Source organism: Lepisosteus oculatus, chromosome 14 (genome assembly GCF_040954835.1).
Source record: "Lepisosteus oculatus isolate fLepOcu1 chromosome 14, fLepOcu1.hap2, whole genome shotgun sequence".
Lineage (NCBI taxonomy): Eukaryota > Metazoa > Chordata > Actinopteri > Semionotiformes > Lepisosteidae > Lepisosteus > Lepisosteus oculatus.
The window spans coordinates 47006624-47021058 of record NC_090709.1 but is presented as its reverse complement, the minus strand read 5'-3'; the positions used below and the strand labels follow the sequence as shown (position 1 = coordinate 47021058).

Sequence of the window (14435 nt, the reverse complement as noted above, 5' to 3'; positions counted from 1 at the left end):
TCGGTGTGCACCGAGCCTGCTCGCCTTGCAAGTTTCCTCATTTACATGCGATAGCTCCACCACTAAGAGAAAGGATGAGAAATGGCTTTTATCTGGCACTTTTCATGTCAGAGGATCTCAATCTGCTTTCCGTGTACAAGAGGATGTCCAACTCATGTAGCTAAAGACGTAGACGACAGTGCTCCACTGAAATCTTGATCTCACAACCCTCGGCATGACTCCGCTGTGTTCTGCTTTAGACAAAGGGGGGAAAAGACTTCTTTCATCACACGTTTTGCACTGTTTCCGGTGTTTGCAGTGCTCTTTCTTAAATGAAAACCAGGAATCGGCACCATATGAGGTGAGACTAGATAATATTGGATCAAGTAGCCTCGCCATTCCATGCGTGACATGCGCAAAGTGTAATTCCTGTCTTTATAGTGTGCTTGTTAGAGACTTAGCTGGCACCCAGAGCGCTTTAAATCCGGGAGTCAGCAGCCCAAGACAATAGAGCTTCCTTCGTCTATGTTTTTTGCGTGATGGGGGAAACCATGCGTGTGCTGCAAACGATCTTAGTATCGAAGTGCCGTCCCACATAACCGATCCGAACAATCTGCTTTACAGAGGAGCACTGCCGGAGCTTATCGTTGGCAAACTGAAGACCAGGCTGACCTCTTCTGTGACTCTTGAACACTGAGTCTCAAGGTTGTGAATTCAAGCTCCACGCTGGCGGGAAATTCCATAGGTAATGATCACATTTTCTTGCATGCTAATCAAAAGAAATATTAAGAAACTTTTCCCGATACCAGTTTTTTACAAAAGTAAAGGCACACGGCACATGTGTGCCACATCACGTCAGAGTTTAGTGACAACTACCTCAGAGATTGTAAGCTGGGTAGTTTCAGATCAGATCACTTTTTGTATCAAAGGTTCAAGCAAACCCGAATACTTTTGCAAGAGACATTTCAGAATCCCAGTCAAATCCAGTACGATTGCTGGATCCTTTGAATTCGACTGAACTATAGCACAGATCTGCAGTCCACCATTAGAATACTGTGGGTGTGCTGTATAAGCCATACCGCCCAAAATAGTTCTAAAACAGGAGAAGCATCCTCGTTTAGGAATGTGGTATAAAGTGAAATGGTCTGGGAAGAGTCCTACGTTTGAACAGTTCAAAATAGACGTCAAGGGGTATTTACGGGCTCTTTCGAAATGTAAGAACAAGCTGTGCGGACCTTATCTTTATTTACCTTGTGTAATCGTTTTTCATAAAGTGTAATTGTATTATAGCATGTGCCCCTGACGATTTTCTTGATACGTTATATTTGCTCTTGTTTGTATTGTATGTAGTTTTGTTGTTCAAATAAAACGTAAAAGACACAACTTTCCGGATGCGGCTGCTGTAAAAATAAAATGACATCAAGGGTGCTGTACGCAGAGGTCTGAAACCTGCTCCACAGAAGATCTTTATCCAGAGGTGTTAAAGAAGTCGAGATCTCGCCATGAGAGGGGAAGCATCTCAGAAAAAGCAGGTGCAGTCGGTTCCACGGTCATAACGCCACTAAGTCGGGCGACAAGAGCAAAACCCACCCGGCTTCCTCCGGGCAAGTAATGAGACAAAGAAACAACACACAGCGGGTAGCGTGGCCGAGCGGTCTAAGGCGCTGGATTAAGGCTCCAGTCTCTTCGGGGGCGTGGGTTCGAATCCCACCGCTGCCAGGTGCTTCTGTCGAGACCCCCTTTCAGCTGGCTTCAGACGAAAGGGAGGGAACTGCTTCTTGGCAGTCTCTCGAGAAACTAAGCAAAGTGTTTAAAGATACTTTCTCAGCTTGACATCAAGGCACAAAACAAAAACCTTCTTGCGTCCTCTCAACCCAAAAGCGCTTTGCCACTTTTTGCGTTATGCAGGGAACGACGTCTGCCCAGATCACTTTTGTGTCAATGCAAATCGTAGTGTGCCCTCCGTTTTAATGTTGGCTGTGCTGGCGTGCTGCTTCTGTCTGTGAAACTTGAATGTTCTGCTTCTTCACACCAAATCATCGGCGGGGGTTGAGCTTGTTAAATCTTTGCGCATAGCGCTCCTTTGGAAGTACTTTGTCCAAGTTCAAAAGCGATCGTGGGATTTACTTCATGCGTGCCAAAAAGCATGCCTCGCACGACAGATTTAAATGGGGAATGGAGCCTGCTTCTTGCTGTTTTTCCTGTGGTTGCAGTTACAAAGTTGATCGTGCTTTCACATTCTGTTAACAGTATTCACTGGCTGAGCTTTATCAGTTGGTTCGTAAAGGAATCTCTGCTTCGGTTCCAGAAAAGTCATCTGTGGTGTGTTTTTTTCCGTGCCCATGGCAGTCTTTTAAAGCTGGTAGTAGTGGCGGCGAAGTTAATTTTTTATCCTCTTTAAAAGAATAAGGACGGGCTGGGGCGAGCTCCATTTACCACTCTTTCAGCTAACCGCCGAACTCCCGAACTGATTACACTGCAGAGCCACAGGCGCCTCGCTTTTCTCCATTCTCTGGGTCAGGGTGAAAAAAAACTTGCTGGTATTAGCTGGCCTGCTGGGAGCACCTCTTCTTCACTGATAAGCAAGATTTGTGTTTCATCTTTCTCAAGCTGTATAGATTTCTTTCAAAACAAGTTGTTCCAGAAAGGAAACGAACACTTGCATTCCCCTGAATTAAAAGGCATGGGATTTGCCCGTAAGGATAAATTCTGTACAGTAAGACAGGAAGAAAGGCACCGCTGGGAATCGGACCCAGGATCTCCTGTTTACTAGACAGGCGCTTTAGCCAACTAAGCCACGGCGCCGGCAAAGTGCTGTCCTTTGACAGCCACATGGACACGTCTCAACTGCTCTGAGACATCTGCATTCGGTGTGCACCGAGCCTGCTCGCCTTGCAAGTTTCCTCATTTACATGCGATAGCTCCACCACTAAGAGAAAGGATGAGAAATGGCTTTTATCTGGCACTTTTCATGTCAGAGGATCTCAATCTGCTTTCCGTGTACAAGAGGATGTCCAACTCATGTAGCTAAAGACGTAGACGACAGTGCTCCACTGAAATCTTGATCTCACAACCCTCGGCATGACTCCGCTGTGTTCTGCTTTAGACAAAGGGGGGAAAAGACTTCTTTCATCACACGTTTTGCACTGTTTCCGGTGTTTGCAGTGCTCTTTCTTAAATGAAAACCAGGAATCGGCACCATATGAGGTGAGACTAGATAATATTGGATCAAGTAGCCTCGCCATTCCATGCGTGACGTGCGCAAAGTGTAATTCCTGTCTTTATAGTGTGCTTGTTAGAGACTTAGCTGGCACCCAGAGCGCTTTAAATCCGGGAGTCAGCAGCCCAAGACAATAGAGCTTCCTTCGTCTATGTTTTTTGCGTGATGGGGGAAACCATGCGTGTGCTGCAAACGATCTTAGTATCGAAGTGCCGTCCCACATAACCGATCCGAACAATCTGCTTTACAGAGGAGCACTGCCGGAGCTTATCGTTGGCAAACTGAAGACCAGGCTGACCTCTTCTGTGACTCTTGAACACTGAGTCTCAAGGTTGTGAATTCAAGCTCCACGCTGGCGGGAAATTCCATAGGTAATGATCACATTTTCTTGCATGCTAATCAAAAGAAATATTAAGAAACTTTTCCCGATACCAGTTTTTTACAAAAGTAAAGGCACACGGCACATGTGTGCCACATCACGTCAGAGTTTAGTGACAACTACCTCAGAGATTGTAAGCTGGGTAGTTTCAGATCAGATCACTTTTTGTATCAAAGGTTCAAGCAAACCCGAATACTTTTGCAAGAGACATTTCAGAATCCCAGTCAAATCCAGTACGATTGCTGGATCCTTTGAATTCGACTGAACTATAGCACAGATCTGCAGTCCACCATTAGAATACTGTGGGTGTGCTGTATAAGCCATACCGCCCAAAATAGTTCTAAAACAGGAGAAGCATCCTCGTTTAGGAATGTGGTATAAAGTGAAATGGTCTGGGAAGAGTCCTACGTTTGAACAGTTCAAAATAGACGTCAAGGGGTATTTACGGGCTCTTTCGAAATGTAAGAACAAGCTGTGCGGACCTTATCTTTATTTACCTTGTGTAATCGTTTTTCATAAAGTGTAATTGTATTATAGCATGTGCCCCTGACGATTTTCTTGATACGTTATATGTGCTCTTGTTTGTATTGTATGTAGTTTTGTTGTTCAAATAAAACGTAAAAGACACAACTTTCCGGATGCGGCTGCTGTAAAAATAAAATGACATCAAGGGTGCTGTACGCAGAGGTCTGAAACCTGCTCCACAGAAGATCTTTATCCAGAGGTGTTAAAGAAGTCGAGATCTCGCCATGAGAGGGGAAGCATCTCAGAAAAAGCAGGTGCAGTCGGTTCCACGGTCATAACGCCACTAAGTCGGGCGACAAGAGCAAAACCCACCCGGCTTCCTCCGGGCAAGTAATGAGACAAAGAAACAACACACAGCGGGTAGCGTGGCCGAGCGGTCTAAGGCGCTGGATTAAGGCTCCAGTCTCTTCGGGGGCGTGGGTTCGAATCCCACCGCTGCCAGGTGCTTCTGTCGAGACCCCCTTTCAGCTGGCTTCAGACGAAAGGGAGGGAACTGCTTCTTGGCAGTCTCTCGAGAAACTAAGCAAAGTGTTTAAAGATACTTTCTCAGCTTGACATCAAGGCACAAAACAAAAACCTTCTTGCGTCCTCTCAACCCAAAAGCGCTTTGCCACTTTTTGCGTTATGCAGGGAACGACGTCTGCCCAGATCACTTTTGTGTCAATGCAAATCGTAGTGTGCCCTCCGTTTTAATGTTGGCTGTGCTGGCGTGCTGCTTCTGTCTATGAAACTTGAATGTTCTGCTTCTTCACACCAAATCATCGGCGGGGGTTGAGCTTGTTAAATCTTTGCGCATAGCGCTCCTTTGGAAGTACTTTGTCCAAGTTCAAAAGCGATCGTGGGATTTACTTCATGCGTGCCAAAAAGCATGCCTCGCACGACAGATTTAAATGGGGAATGGAGCCTGCTTCTTGCTGTTTTTCCTGTGGTTGCAGTTACAAAGTTGATCGTGCTTTCACATTCTGTTAACAGTATTCACTGGCTGAGCTTTATCAGTTGGTTCGTAAAGGAATCTCTGCTTCGGTTCCAGAAAAGTCATCTGTGGTGTGTTTTTTTCCGTGCCCATGGCAGTCTTTTAAAGCTGGTAGTAGTGGCGGCGAAGTTAATTTTTTATCCTCTTTAAAAGAATAAGGACGGGCTGGGGCGAGCTCCATTTACCACTCTTTCAGCTAACCGCCGAACTCCCGAACTGATTACACTGCAGAGCCACAGGCGCCTCGCTTTTCTCCATTCTCTGGGTCAGGGTGAAAAAAAACTTGCTGGTATTAGCTGGCCTGCTGGGAGCACCTCTTCTTCACTGATAAGCAAGATTTGTGTTTCATCTTTCTCAAGCTGTATAGATTTCTTTCAAAACAAGTTGTTCCAGAAAGGAAACGAACACTTGCATTCCCCTGAATTAAAAGGCATGGGATTTGCCCGTAAGGATAAATTCTGTACAGTAAGACAGGAAGAAAGGCACCGCTGGGAATCGGACCCAGGATCTCCTGTTTACTAGACAGGCGCTTTAGCCAACTAAGCCACGGCGCCGGCAAAGTGCTGTCCTTTGACAGCCACATGGACACGTCTCAACTGCTCTGAGACATCTGCATTCGGTGTGCACCGAGCCTGCTCGCCTTGCAAGTTTCCTCATTTACATGGGATAGCTCCACCACTAAGAGAAAGGATGAGAAATGGCTTTTATCTGGCACTTTTCATGTCAGAGGATCTCAATCTGCTTTCCGTGTACAAGAGGATGTCCAACTCATGTAGCTAAAGACGTAGACGACAGTGCTCCACTGAAATCTTGATCTCACAACCCTCGGCATGACTCCGCTGTGTTCTGCTTTAGACAAAGGGGGGGAAAGACTTCTTTCATCACACGTTTTGCACTGTTTACGGTGTTTGCAGTGCTCTTTCTTAAATGAAAACCAGGAATCGGCACCATATGAGGTGAGACTAGATAATATTGGATCAAGTAGCCTCGCCATTCCATGCGTGACGTGCGCAAAGTGTAATTCCTGTCTTTATAGTGTGCTTGTTAGAGACTTAGCTGGCACCCAGAGCGCTTTAAATCCGGGAGTCAGCAGCCCAAGACAATAGAGCTTCCTTCGTCTATGTTTTTTGCGTGATGGGGGAAACCATGCGTGTGCTGCAAACGATCTTAGTATCGAAGTGCCGTCCCACATAACCGATCCGAACAATCTGCTTTACAGAGGAGCACTGCCGGAGCTTATCGTTGGCAAACTGAAGACCAGGCTGACCTCTTCTGTGACTCTTGAACACTGAGTCTCAAGGTTGTGAATTCAAGCTCCACGCTGGCGGGAAATTCCATAGGTAATGATCACATTTTCTTGCATGCTAATCAAAAGAAATATTAAGAAACTTTTCCCGATACCAGTTTTTTACAAAAGTAAAGGCACACGGCACATGTGTGCCACATCACGTCAGAGTTTAGTGACAACTACCTCAGAGATTGTAAGCTGGGTAGTTTCAGATCAGATCACTTTTTGTATCAAAGGTTCAAGCAAACCCGAATACTTTTGCAAGAGACATTTCAGAATCCCAGTCAAATCCAGTACGATTGCTGGATCCTTTGAATTCGACTGAACTATAGCACAGATCTGCAGTCCACCATTAGAATACTGTGGGTGTGCTGTATAAGCCATACCGCCCAAAATAGTTCTAAAACAGGAGAAGCATCCTCGTTTAGGAATGTGGTATAAAGTGAAATGGTCTGGGAAGAGTCCTACGTTTGAACAGTTCAAAATAGACGTCAAGGGGTATTTACGGGCTCTTTCGAAATGTAAGAACAAGCTGTGCGGACCTTATCTTTATTTACCTTGTGTAATCGTTTTTCATAAAGTGTAATTGTATTATAGCATGTGCCCCTGACGATTTTCTTGATACGTTATATGTGCTCTTGTTTGTATTGTATGTAGTTTTGTTGTTCAAATAAAACGTAAAAGACACAACTTTCCGGATGCGGCTGCTGTAAAAATAAAATGACATCAAGGGTGCTGTACGCAGAGGTCTGAAACCTGCTCCACAGAAGATCTTTATCCAGAGGTGTTAAAGAAGTCGAGATCTCGCCATGAGAGGGGAAGCATCTCAGAAAAAGCAGGTGCAGTCGGTTCCACGGTCATAACGCCACTAAGTCGGGCGACAAGAGCAAAACCCACCCGGCTTCCTCCGGGCAAGTAATGAGACAAAGAAACAACACACAGCGGGTAGCGTGGCCGAGCGGTCTATGGCGCTGGATTAAGGCTCCAGTCTCTTCGGGGGCGTGGGTTCGAATCCCACCGCTGCCAGGTGCTTCTGTCGAGACCCCCTTTCAGCTGGCTTCAGACGAAAGGGAGGGAACTGCTTCTTGGCAGTCTCTCGAGAAACTAAGCAAAGTGTTTAAAGATACTTTCTCAGCTTGACATCAAGGCACAAAACAAAAACCTTCTTGCGTCCTCTCAACCCAAAAGCGATTTGCCACTTTTTGCGTTATGCAGGGAACGACGTCTGCCCAGATCACTTTTGTGTCAATGCAAATCGTAGTGTGCCCTCCGTTTTAATGTTGGCTGTGCTGGCGTGCTGCTTCTGTCTGTGAAACTTGAATGTTCTGCTTCTTCACACCAAATCATCGGCGGGGGTTGAGCTTGTTAAATCTTTGCGCATAGCGCTCCTTTGGAAGTACTTTGTCCAAGTTCAAAAGCGATCGTGGGATTTACTTCATGCGTGCCAAAAAGCATGCCTCGCACGACAGATTTAAATGGGGAATGGAGCCTGCTTCTTGCTGTTTTTCCTGTGGTTGCAGTTACAAAGTTGATCGTGCTTTCACATTCTGTTAACAGTATTCACTGGCTGAGCATTATCAGTTGGTTCGTAAAGGAATCTCTGCTTCGGTTCCAGAAAAGTCATCGTTAGTGTGTTTTTTTTCTGTGCCCATGGCAGTCTTTTAAAGCTGGTAGTAATGGCGGCGAAGTTAATTTTTTATCCTCTTTAAAAGAATAAGAATAAGGACGGGCTGGGGCGAGCTCCATTTACCACTCTTTCAGCTAACCGCCGAACTCGCGAACTGATTACACTGCAGTGCCACAGGCGCCTCGCTTTTCTCCATTCTCTGGGTTAGGGTGAAAAAAAAACTTTGCTGGTATTAGCTGGCCTGCTGGGAGTACCTCTTCTTCACTGATAAGCAAGATTTGTGTTTCATCTTTCGCAAGCTGTATAGATTTCTTTCAAAACAAGTTGTTCCAGAAAGGAAACGAACACTTGCATGCACCTGAATTAAAAGGCATGGGATTTGCCCATAAGGATAAATTCTGTACAGTAAGACAGGAAGAAAGGCACCGCTGGGAATCGGACCCAGGATCTCCTGTTTACTAGACAGGCGCTTTAGCCAACTAAGCCACGGCGCCGGCAAAGTGCTGTCCTTTGACAGCCACTTGGACACGTCTCTACTGCTCTGAGACATCTGCATTCGGTGTGCACCGAGCCTGCTCGCCTTGCAAGTTGCCTCATTTACATGCGATAGTTCCACCACTAAGAGAAAGGATGAGAAATGGCTTTTATCTGTCACTTTTCATGTCAGAGGATCTCAATCTGCTTTCCCTGTACAAGAGGATGTCCAACTCATGTAGCTAAAGACGTAGACGAAAGTGCTCCACTGAAATCTTGATCTCACAACCCTCGGCATGACTCCGCTGTGTTCTGCTTTAGACAAAGGGGGGAAAAGACTTCTTTCATCACACGTTTTGCACTGTTTACGGTGTTTGCAGTGCTCTTTCTTAAATGAAAACCAGGAATCGGCACCATATGAGGTGAGACTAGATAATATTGAACAAGTAGCCTCGCCATTCCATGCGTGACGTGAGCAAAGTGTAATTCCTGTCTTTATAGTGTGCTTGTTAGAGACATAGCTGGCACCCAGAGCGCTTTAAATCCGGGAGTCAGCAGCCCAAGACAAGAGAGTTTCCTTCGTCTATGTTTTTTGCGTGAAGGGGGAAACCATGCGTGTGCTGCAAACGATCTTAGTATCGAAGTGCCGTCCCACATAACCGATCCGAACAATCTGCTTTACAGAGGAGCACTGCCGGAGCTTATCGTTGACAAACTGAAGACCAGGCTGACCTCTTCTGTGACTCTTGAACACTGAGTCTCAAGGTTGTGAATTCAAGCTCCACGCTGGCGGGAAATTCCATAGGTAATGATCACATTTTCTTGCATGCTAATCAAAAGAAATATTAAGAAACTTTTCCCGATACCAGTTTTTTACAAAAGTAAAGGCACACGGCACATGTGTGCCACATCACGTCCGAGTTTAGTGACAACTACCTCAGAGATTGTAAGCTGGGTAGTTTCAGATCAGATCACTTTTTGTATCAAAGATTCAAGCAAACCCGAATACTTTTGCAAGAGACATTTCAGAATCCCAGTCAAATCCAGTACGATTGCTGGATCCTTTGAATTCGACTGAACTATAGCACAGATCTGCAGTCCACCATTAGAATACTGTGGGTGTGTTGTATAAGCCATACTGCCCAAAATAGTTCTAAAACAGGAGAAGCATCCTCGTCTAGGAATGTGGTATAAAGTGAAATGGTCTGGGAAGAGTCCTACGTTTGAACAGTTCAAAATAGACGTAAAGGGGTATTTACGGACTCTTTCGAAATGTAAGAACGAGCTGTGTGGACCTTATCTTTATTTACCTTGTGTAATCGTTTTTCATAAAGTGTAATTGTATTATAGCATGTGCCCCTGACGATTTTCTTGATACGTTATATGTGCTCTTGTTTGTATTGTATGTAGTTTTGTTGTTCAAATAAAACGTAAAAGACACAACTTTCCGGATGCGGCTGCTGTAAAAATAAAATGACATCAAGGGTGCTGTACGCAGAGGTCTGAAACCTGCTCCACAGAAGATCTTTATCCAGAGGTGTTAAAGAAGTCGAGATCTCGCCATGAGAGGGGAAGCATCTCAGAAAAAGCAGGTGCAGTCGGTTCCACTGTCATAACGCCACTAATTCGGGCGACAAGAGCAAAACCCACCCGGCTTCCTCCGGGCAAGTAATGAGACAATGAGACAGCACACAGCGGGTAGCGTGGCCGAGTGGTCTAAGGCGCTGGATTAAGGCTCCAGTCTCTTTTGGGGTGTGGGCTTGAATCCCACTGCTGCTAGGAGTTTTTGTGTTACAACCACCAAATGGAGCAATGTGTTAAAAGCTACTTTATCAGCTTAACATCAAAGCAGGGAGAAAAAAGTGTTTCTTCTTCTCAACACAAATTATCGTTTCCACCTTCAGCAGGGAAGTTTGTCTACCAAGATCACTTTTGAGTCAGTGCAAATCACAGTGCGCCCTCAATTTTAATGTCGGTTGTGCTCCTTTTATCTGTGAAACGTTAATGTTCTGCATTTTCAAGTCGAGTCATCCTCAGGGGTAGAGCTGATTATGTCTTTCCGCATAGCGCTCCATCAGAAATAACTTGTCTAAGTCCAAAAGAGATTGTGGGTTTCACTTCAAGCAATCACAAAGCATACCTCACATGTCAGATCTAAATTGGGAATTTGTTGGTTACGAAGCTGAACGTTTGTCCATGTTCTGCTAGAGTATCCACTGGCTTGCCTTTATAAGCAGTCTTGGAAAGATAAGCTGTGCTTCATCTCAGGAAAAATCATCAGTACTGTCATTTTATTCTGTGTGTATGGCAGTTATTTAAAGTATATAAAAATCACGAGTTCATAGACTTATCCAAATATCAACGGGACCTTGTAAACCTGTCAGAAGAATTCCTTCAATCCAATAGTTTCACTCCAGGGACAAGGCAGGGAAACATAGAGAATTCTTATTTAAAGACAACATCCGTATTGGATTGCATGTAAGCAGGCACCACTCAGAATTCCTAATATGATTTTGAATTCAGTTTTGCAGTGCTTTAGTGCTTTACTACTTTCAGAGAGTCCTTTATTGACCTTGCTGAAGCAGAGAAGCGACATAATCACAATTGTGACCAGTTTTTCTGCTGTTTCTGGTTAATACTGATTATTATTTTGTATTTTGATTAGTATTTTTCGTAGCGTTCTTCCTCAGCTTTTTAGTTATTTGGTGAGCAAGAACCACTGAGAACGAGTCTGAATCAATCAAGAACACATATGGTACTGCTGTCCTGTGTATTACTGCTTCATCCTATTTGAGCTTTTCAGTGTTGAAGAAGACGTTTCCAATTTTGATTGCTGGTTTCAGAGGATGTGCTACAAGATCACAGATTCATTTGAAAAGATTTGGAGATGCATTGGCTGGGATTCAAACCTGGCTCAATTGCATGAAGGCACCTATACTCAGCAACGAGAGGAAAGGAGAAGGGGCCAGAGGTAGTGTGGCTGAATGGTCTAATATGCTGGATTTTAGGCTCCACTCTCTCAGGGGCATGGGTTTAAATCCCACTACTGCCCAATGTTTCAAGACCTTACTTCCTGTGATTTGTAATATGGTCAGTAAAAGCACTTTATGTAAGTATCTCTTATGTCAGTGCTACAAGTCACTTACTGCTCCACAGGTCCGGGGTTCAATCCCTGGCATCTTCAGGTGTTTTATATAACTGTACTCACATTGAAATCTTCTGTTGAGTGAGAACTCTTTGCTCGTGTTCATAGAGAGCCAGCTTTACCTTTTGAATCTCACCCGGGATTTCCTGAGAGATGATTCAGCGAGCGAGTCCTCCCTCTGGACTCCGCACTGAGCTGAAAGCTGTACGAATTCCTCACTGTGTGTCCTGTACTGTTACAGGTGGTCCAGCGTAAATGTGCAGCACAGTGATATGAACAACTTGAACTTTTTCTGTATGTGAAGGAAAATGCAAAAGAGCATGTAAAGTATTGATCATATAAAATATCCATGGTACAACTCGATAAAAAACTGAAGCACAAAACAGCGACTTTTGATGATTACAAGAGATTCAAGAAACACAACCGTCCGCAGATGGGTTCGGATCCTGAACGCTTAAGTCAAAAGAACAAAAGCGAAGTAAACTCTCTTCATTGTCTTATAGTTTATGTAATAAAACAATTTTTTACTTTCTTTATAATTTCTTACTGTTGATAGACGATTTATTGAATTTTAACAGAATCACAATTACAAATATTTGGGGTTAAACTGTTATTCACATACTCTAACAAAGAGAAACGTTAGTGTCTTCCGGGGTGTGAGCCAATTTCTCAAAACATTAAAAAATAAGTTATAGAAATTGAATTGTTCTACTTTTTAGGCTTGCATAGTCTTATTCATATTTCAGTAAGCCTTTTCTTCTGTAGTAATTTCATTTGATATTAAAATTAGTCCTGATTTACAAGAATTTTGTAATAAGTTTCAGTTTAGGAAAATCGTGCCCAGAAGCTACCAAAACTGGTAATGTTCACATAATGTGTAATGCCAAAGCAACAGTTGGGGTGGGAAACAAAAGGCATTTCTTGGTATGAATCCTAAAACTTCATAGATGGCGTTCTAGGACTTCTTGCTTCAGATAAAGCTGTCAATACATCATAGATTTCTACTCAATCAATATTAGCAGTGTTATCACTACCGAACACTAAATATAGATCCTGGCAATAATTCATGAGTTGTTTGTAAGAAAATTGTTTATGGTTTTTTTTTAACATATTTTCAATACCAGACAAAAAGTCGAAAGTTTCAATTTCATGCAACTGATGAAATCTCTCTTCAATGGAAGTTATAAGTACAGTACATCCAAAATACTGCGGAATCAATCAAATTTACATGTTTCTTGTGGATCCAGAAGATCATTTTGAGACTCAAAACATGCCTGTCTTTTCTTTTTTCGAGGACGAAGGAGTAGCAGCAGGAGTAGCAGTTATGGCAAGAACGTGTTTAGAGTTCAGCACTTCTCATTTCTAATGCAGAGCCATCGACTCGGAAAGCACCGCCCGCGATAAAAGAAATTGCAGAATTGGTCTGTTCATGCTGCCTACACGCTTTGAATTGCTGGCATTTTCTGCAAGCGTTCCTTTTTGAGGGTTCATGAAATTCCTCACATTTGAGCCAACACTAAAATATTTCATTCGGGGTCGCCTAATTCATAGTGCAAACCAAATCTACAGGGGAATGCTGTGGCACATGAAGCCGTTTGTTATTCTGTTTTGAGGTGTGAGGGGCGGAATGCAAATCGAGTTGGTGAATAGAAAATGAAACAGGAGTCACTTCTTGAGCTACGAATTCCAAAAAGTATGAAAACCTGTGCATTTTAACAGTGCAGAATACTCACAAATTGCACTGAGTTGCTTGCTTTCTTCTGCTGCTTTTATATTTCAGTCATTCACTGTCAGCTAGCACTGGAACAATTCAAGAGAGGTAAAAACGGAAGCTGTCAGGAGTGGGATTTGAACCCACGCCTCCATTTGGAGACCAGAACACCCAAGCCAGCTGGAAAGACACATGTCCTTGAGTCTGGCGCCTTAGACCACTCGGCCACCCTGACAAGCAAGAGCAAGTGGTGTGCTGATTGCACCAGTAGTTGACTAAACTGAGATTCTTCCCTGAAATGATTTGCTTGCGAAGAGCCAAGTTGCCTTGAATGGATCTTGGAAATCAAATTTACGGATGGATTGTTATTCGGTTGTGAGTTTTGAGGGGCATATTATAAATTGAGTTGGTGAAAAGGCGCTTTTTGTTAGTCTGTCGGGAGGCTGCACAAGGTGTTTAGAGGGAGAACTTCTAAAAGGCAGGCTCTCTATGTTTAACATCAAGAAAGATTTTTTTTCTCAATGGAAATGCTCTTTGGCGCTTTCAGCTTTACGTAGGGAACAACGTCTGCCAAGACCACTTTTGAGCCAGTGCAAATGGTAATGTGCCACCAAGTACATTTAATATTGGCTGTGGTAGCGAGCTGCTTTTGTTTGTGAAGCTTTTACTTCTTTAAGCTGAATCATCGGCAGGAGTAGCTTATTAAATCTTTGCTCATAGCTCTCCATCAGAAATACCTTGTCCATGTTCAAAAGAGATCAGAGGATTTACTTCATGCTTTCACATGGCATACCTAACACGAAAGATTTAAATGGGGAATTGATTGTGCTTCTTGATGTTGTTCCTGTGGTTGCCTCGGTTACAATGGTGATCGTTCTACCACGTTCTGCTAGAGTATCCACTGGGTGGGCTTTATCAATTGGCTCGGATAGGTCATCAGTGCTCCGTCTCCAGAAAAATAATCAGCACTGTCTTTTTTCTGTGCGCATGACCGTTTTTTAAAACATATAAAATCACGAGTTCATTGATTTCTCCAAATAACAACAATACATTTTAACCCTTCAATCCAATAGTTTTACTCCAAGTAAAAAGCAGCGCAATATATAGAGAGATG

The 14435-nt window shown here is 43.7% G+C and overlaps 7 non-coding genes across 7 annotated transcripts; 3 read left to right on the top strand and 4 right to left on the bottom strand.

Moving 5' to 3' along the window:
* The first annotated feature begins 1616 nt into the window (after positions 1-1616).
* Positions 1617-1698, top strand: trnal-aag (transfer RNA leucine (anticodon AAG)). The gene has a single exon. It is a non-coding gene; the product is annotated as a tRNA-Leu (tRNA).
* Positions 1699-2710: 1012 nt separating this feature from the next.
* On the bottom strand, positions 2711-2784 carry trnat-agu (transfer RNA threonine (anticodon AGU)). Its single transcript has one exon. It is a non-coding gene; the product is annotated as a tRNA-Thr (tRNA).
* A 1678-nt stretch (positions 2785-4462) lies between these two features.
* Positions 4463-4544, top strand: trnal-aag (transfer RNA leucine (anticodon AAG)). Its single transcript has one exon. It is a non-coding gene; the product is annotated as a tRNA-Leu (tRNA).
* Positions 4545-5556: 1012 nt separating this feature from the next.
* trnat-agu (transfer RNA threonine (anticodon AGU)) lies at positions 5557-5630 on the bottom strand. The gene has a single exon. It is a non-coding gene; the product is annotated as a tRNA-Thr (tRNA).
* A 1678-nt stretch (positions 5631-7308) lies between these two features.
* Positions 7309-7390, top strand: trnal-aag (transfer RNA leucine (anticodon AAG)). Its single transcript has one exon. It is a non-coding gene; the product is annotated as a tRNA-Leu (tRNA).
* Positions 7391-8411: 1021 nt separating this feature from the next.
* On the bottom strand, positions 8412-8485 carry trnat-agu (transfer RNA threonine (anticodon AGU)). Its single transcript has one exon. It is a non-coding gene; the product is annotated as a tRNA-Thr (tRNA).
* Positions 8486-13443: 4958 nt separating this feature from the next.
* trnal-caa (transfer RNA leucine (anticodon CAA)) lies at positions 13444-13556 on the bottom strand. The gene is made up of 2 exons: positions 13519-13556; positions 13444-13489 (listed from the first exon to the last, which is right to left on the bottom strand). It is a non-coding gene; the product is annotated as a tRNA-Leu (tRNA).
* Between the last annotated feature and the right edge of the window lie 879 nt (positions 13557-14435).